The sequence below is a fragment of the Carex rostrata genome, chromosome 31 (genome assembly GCF_964058835.1).
Source record: "Carex rostrata chromosome 31, lpCarRost1.2, whole genome shotgun sequence".
In the NCBI taxonomy this organism is placed as follows: Eukaryota; Viridiplantae; Streptophyta; class Magnoliopsida; order Poales; family Cyperaceae; genus Carex; species Carex rostrata.
Window position 1 is genome coordinate 3,636,981 of NC_135948.1, and position 6,725 is coordinate 3,643,705.

General features: G+C 32.7%; 1 long non-coding RNA gene across 1 annotated transcript; it reads left to right on the forward strand.

The window, feature by feature from the left end:
* Positions 1-2,755: 2,755 nt before the first annotated feature.
* LOC144547667 (uncharacterized) lies at positions 2,756-4,524 on the forward strand. The gene is made up of 3 exons (XR_013509129.1): positions 2,756-3,043; positions 3,149-3,208; positions 4,252-4,524. It is a non-coding gene; the product is annotated as an uncharacterized LOC144547667 (long non-coding RNA).
* Positions 4,525-6,725: the final 2,201 nt, after the last annotated feature.

Consider the following 6,725-nt stretch of genomic DNA (forward strand, 5'->3'; position numbering starts at 1 on the left):
GAAAGTTGAGTTACAACTTAACATACACATTAAGGTCATTAAATCTGATCATTTAATAAAAAATATGGCAGATTTGATGGATTAGATTAACAATGTCAATCACAATTCGTAGATAAATGCGACTTTCTGCCTCAGTATACATTTTCTATGATATGAAACCTTAAGGAATGCATCATATATCCTAATTAGAATACCTACTAAAGTGACTAACATAAACCCCTTTGAGGTTTGAATCAGGTGAAGGCCTAGTTTGAAACATATATTTGTATGGGGATGTCTAGATGATGAAAGGTCTTATAAGGCCGTATGACATGAAACTAGACAAAAGGAATGTTAGTTGCTATTTTGTTGGGTATGTCGAGTACTAAAGATGTTATAAGTTTTATAATCCTATAGAACATCCAATATTTGAGACAGAAAATGTAATTTTTTTTTAGGATGTTGAGTTTGTGGGGGATGATAAAATAATTGATTTTGAAGAGGAATATGCAAATATTCCATCAGGTATTGCGAGTTTTGTAGATATAGATTCGAGTTTTACTAAAAACACCATTACAGATGAAATCATTATTGAAACTCAAACTCAACAAGATGAAACATCACAAAATGAAAATCTAGAGACAGGTGTAGGCCACTCAGGGCCACACCAAGTTTTGGAAGATGTTGTTGTAGGCCAGATTATTTCAGACAATACTTAAAGCCCTCAAGAAAATGCAAAAGTGCCAATAAAAAAATATAAAGCTCGTCTTGTTGCTAAAGATTTAAGAAACTTTCTATTTGATTTTAATTAATGAATGCAAGCATTAACCGGCTCAAAGGAAGGTTAATGATTATTAAAATTATGTGCACATAAAGTATAGTGATGATTATTATGTTTACATATCATCAATATTGTCAACCCAAAGGAAAGCATATTGATTGATGTTATTTGAATCATCAATACTCTATTTTTTGAAGTCTCTTTAAAGATCATATTGGCATTGGTTACGCATTTTAATTTGGAACTTTAGTAGATGGATATTAAGACAACATTTCTAAAGGATGACATTAACGAAACAATCTATATGTTCCAACTAGAAGACTATGTGTCACGAGACGCAAAGTCTATAGTGTGCAAATTTAAGAAATCCATCTATGAACTAAAGAAAGTGTCTCAACAATGGTATTGCAAAATCATAGTGAGATTATCTCGTTTGGTTTTGAAATAATTTATTGAATGATTTTATATACCTTAAGTTATGTGGGAGTGAGTTTGTATTTCTGGTTTTATATGTGGATATCATATTGCTTGTCAATATCGATATAAATATGTTGCAAGTAACTATGAACTTTCTCATAAATAATTCAGAGATGGAAAATCTTAGTGATGCATCATTTAACCTAGGAATTGAAATACTAAGGGAGAAGATCCAAAAATATTGCAAATTTATCCCAAAGAAATTATATCGATAAGGTTCTCCTTAAGTATGACAAGCAAAACAGTAACCAAAAAACAAATCTCAATAGCGAAAGAAAATAAATCTAGTCTCAACAAGTGCTCCAAGTATTACTCAGTTAATGAAACAATGTTAAAGTAAAGTAAAAGAAAAAAAGTATATAATGGTGAATTGAAAATAGAACATGTAAAAACAAACTCTATATTAGCATATCATTTTACTAAGAGATTGACACTGGCTAAGTTTGAAGAGCATGTTGCTCACATTGGTGTAATTTCTATTGAGAATATTCAGTTTCAGTGGGAGTCTGTTATTTGTAATTTAATATTCTATTTTTCATGTAATCTTGGATATGTAACTTGTGACATGTAACAAGTATTATATATATTATGAAGTTTTGATATTGTAACGCCACAAAATTTATGTAATAAAATTCTATAGACAAATTAAAATTTCATAAGCACAATAGAATAAAACTTAGGAGACTTCTAAATTTCAGACATATAGCTGTTAGTATTTTAATCATTTATCATTCATACTAATTCGGATATAAATGAAATTTAATACCTGAAAACCTAACCTCAAGATCTACAACATTCGTTTAGAAACTTATCCCAAATTATGAACGTAAAATTCTCCATAGATTTCCAAAGTCAGTAAAATTCGTTTAGACCCTTGTCGACTATTTTATTAATTCCTCTTCACTCAAAATTCCTATTAAGGTGAAACTAGTTGTGTTAGAACCGTAACAGAAAAACCTACGACTCTTATGTTTGAACCTTTTCCAAATTCCGAATCTATAATTCCAGTTATTTCAATTTTTGAAGACAAATATTAAAACAAAATTCTGTCATGGACCCAAATCCGAATTTACAATATGTTGGCCTACTAAACCCAAGCCCAAAAATCACAAATCCTCTTCTAAACCTAACCCTACCCTATATAAAACCCCCCTTTCTTTTCCCTTGCCCTAGCCGCCACTCCCTCTTTCTCTCTTTCGGCCGCCGCAATCCCCCGCTCCTTCCTCAACCTCTAGGTTGTCACCCCCTCGGCCACCACTGCAGCCCGGCCCCTTCCCCAAACCGAGACCCCTTCTTCTCTACTCCCAAGTCGTCACAGCAGCCTCCACCTTAGATCCGAGCCCTACCCTCTCCTAGACCTGAAAACTCAAAGGTCCGAATCTCCTGCTAGATCCAAACCGACCAGTTGGCTTCCGCATAGAACTGCCACCTGTACGTTTCGAATATGAATGAGATTTCCACATGAGAATTGAGTGCTCGAAGATACGGATGATTGAGCGCTGGATTCACCTCGATCTGGCCAAAACAGTAACTTCTGTCCGTACTCAAACCAGAAAAACCGAGCTGAACCAGTCAGCCGAGTTCCATAGGGAACTGCACTCTGTACGTCTGGAATTTCAAGGAGCTTTCAAGACGAAAGTTGTAGTGCTCGCAGATACGGATCTGTGAGAGCTGGATTCAGCCCGATCGGAGTCTCCATCCCTGAGAACAGTCCAAAACAGTGACTGTTGTGCCTACCGCTAGCTGCTGATCCGAAAATCCTCATTCTTCTTTCGTTTCGCATTATAGAGAATCCGTAAACTCAAGGTAACTCAAAGATTTAGAACAAATAAATTACATTCGGATTTATTACATTATATTCAAATAAAATAAGTACTTTAGGAAATTAGAAGAAGTATGTTTAAAACCTAGGTTCGACTGTTGAAGAATTTAGAGGTGTGAGAAACGATCAAGGAATCGCTAAGCTAATAGGTGCGGGTTCCTAGGCTTTTTGTAAAATACTTATTTTCTTGATATTTTATTTCATGATGCATACGTGTGAATTGATTGCATGTTGTGAATCGAACCTTCCGTAAATATTTTGGGTTAGGCATCATTGGAAATCATAAATGGATAGGGTATTGTCTTGTTAACCAAAGATTTGCATATGGTTAATTGAACATAGTAGATACCTTGGGATTGTTGCATATCATGAAGTAAATGTGAATTGATGTTGAGTGATTAATTATGAGGTAACGCATCTACGGGTGATGGATGGTCAGTGAATTAATAATAAGATAACGCATCCACAGTTGATGGATGGTCAGTGAATTAACACATCACAAATAAAGTGATGGTCAGTGAATTAAGATAAGATAACGCATCCACAGTTGATGGATGGTCAGTGAATTAACGCATCACAAACAAAGTGGTGGTTAGTGAATTAAGATAAGATAACGTATCCACGGTTGATGGATGGTCAGTGAATTAACGCATCACAAACAAAGTGATGGTCAGTGATAACTACTAGCAGGATAAAAGTGCAAGATAACGCATCCACAGTTGATAGGTGGTCAGTGAATTAACGCATCACAAGCAAAGTGGTGGTCAGTGAATTAAGATAAAATAACGCATCCACGGTTGATGGATGGTTAGTGAACTAACACATCACAAGCAAAGTGGTGGTCAGTGAATTAATGCATCACAAAGCAAAGTGATGGTCAGTGAGTTACTAGTTATGAAAGTGGAAATGGTTTTATATTATGATGTATGGTGCATTTGTGAGCATGATTGCATGAGGATAGTATAGTTGCATTATGATTGTCAAATATGCATACTGGATTAGTATGATGGTTTTTAAATTTATAAATGTTGCATTCATGATAGAATTGCATAGTATGATATATTTTTATTGTTGTTGAATGATTAAAGTAGCTTAGTAAAAGGTTGATTTTACAAATTCCCAGGCTGGAACTAAATCCTGCATTGAGAGAAGGTTCGATCTCTCACCCGTTCCACTTTTATGTGGGTTCCAGGTAATGAAGAAGAAGGGCTCGAGCAAGGTCGCGAGTGAGGTCAAGCGAAAGAATACAAATAGCCACTATTTGTTTTTACTTTTGTACTTGGAAAATTGATACATTGAACATGCATAACAGTAGTTGGTTTACTAGCCATGTCCATTCTGATCATTTCTATGTTATAAACTCGTTTTGATATTCAATTAAGTGGCTTGTTTGATTTTGTTATTGATAATGTATGTGATGCAAATACTCCTTACATAGAAATACGTGGCGGGTTGTCTCGGGGTGTGACAGATATTCTGTTTTTTCTCGTTTATGTTTGAATATTCAGTTAATTTATGAAATTCAGTTTCAAGATTTAAGTGGGAGACCAAATTAGAAATAGGCATGTGAAGATCACAATTGCATGTAATTTCTATGCTACACATCCACATCATGATTCATGTCATTCAGCTTTATTAGTGATGTGATTATTGAGGATTTAGTTGCGAATAAATGCGACGAATACCGCTTTAGTCCTTTGCTGATATAGTTGATGGACCAAATTAGTTTAAAAATATATAAGAAAGACAGTAAAGAAATGTGCGCACATAAGGAAGACAATGCATAATTAAAATGCCATAACATATTGCTCAAGTGGGAGATTGTTGGATTTATTACCAACCTCGTTAGATTTAATGCCAACATTGAGCATATATGTAATCTAATTATGTATTGTTTACTGTCATATATGGTTGTCAATTAAAGTAATCAAACAAGGTAATAGAGAATTAATATATTCATTAGGATATAATCCATAAATGTGTGGAACAATATAGGCAAAGATCAAATCATTGATGGACTGATTTAGAAATTTGAAATTAAGAAAAATATCTTTTCAGAGGTCACAAAACTGTCTTTATGGAGGGTTGTGCAGTTTGCACGGATATTGATGCAGTTGCACAGCTTTTGATGCGTCAGCACGATTTTTGATGCATAACACATTATACCTTTTTCAAATTGGTAGGTAACCATAAATGTTATGATATATAAGGATTAGTCTCCAAGGCACAAGGTAACTAAAAAATGTACAAAAACTGAATATACGTTTTTCTCTTAATAAAAACACAGTTCTGTGTGTCTTCTTTTCTTCTTCCATCATCAAATAATAGAGAAGAGAAATCTATTATAAAATATGGAGATGATTTCTCAAGGGCCACATCTTGCTGTTTTGGAAGACTTATTCCTCGATCCAACGACAAAAGACGAGAAGGACTTCTTGCCATTAAATACTGTCTCGTGCTCACGGAGACGGCTTGCTCTACTATGGCTTTGGTTATTCCATGACAAACGATATGGAATTAGGTATTATGTTCTGCACTTATGATTTATATTTTTGGTCTCTTTGACATAGGACGGTTTTTAGGTTAAGGTGGGGAATTGTTTCTCCTTCTTCGAGGTGTAAGTATTTGACTCCTAGATGAGATGTAATTATTTGATCTCTAGATAAGGTGTGATTGTTTGACCTTTATGATTCCCCAACAAGACATGCAATAAAATCATAAGGATTAATTTAAAAATTTAGGAAGAATTAACAGTCCAAACTTGTTGTCTAAGTGAGAGGATTTTGAGTACTATCATGCACTTACGTATATATATTAGCATAATATAGAGGGCTCAATTAATTAGCTTGTATAATTATAAACATTAATTCTCTTCGTAAATTGTACAAAGAACGACTTTAACATGTAAAAAGTAGAAGATAATGCATAAAATGTATTAATTAAGTCGTCGATATATTTTATGTTGTCCGTAGTCGCGGGTTTATATGGTTCCAAGTTCCAACAATTTTGAAACAACCTCACACAAAACCTACTATTTTGATTGTATAATTGTTTATTATATGCTAGATGCTTAATTTTTTAAATAATCAAGCACTAAGTTGGTATATGCTCTCGAAAAGAGAGAGAAAATAATAATAATAATAATAATAATAATAATAATAATAATAATAATAATAATAATAATAATAATAATAATAATAATAATAATAATAATAATAATAATAATAATAATAATAATAATAATAATAATAATAATAATAATAATAATAATAATAATAATAATAATAATAATAATAATAATAATAATAATAATAATAATAATAATAATAATAATAATAATAATAATAATAATAATAATAATAATAATAATAATAATAATAATAATTTGTCTTTCATATTATCAATTAGATTTTGAAACGTGAACCATGCGTTTTGACGTGGTTGGTCGGTTAAGGTACACACGTATATTGTAATAATGTAAATCGATGCGTATTTGTTTTTAAAATATCTGTTAACAAGTTCAATTTGTACTTCCCTGGTAATATTTGTAGCCTAGAAGGTTAATTAGCGCTATACTGAGACACCGCCGTACTAACTCATAGCATGAACTTGATGTTATATAGAACATCGGCCTACAAAAATTGGGAATTGGAAGGAGATGTATAA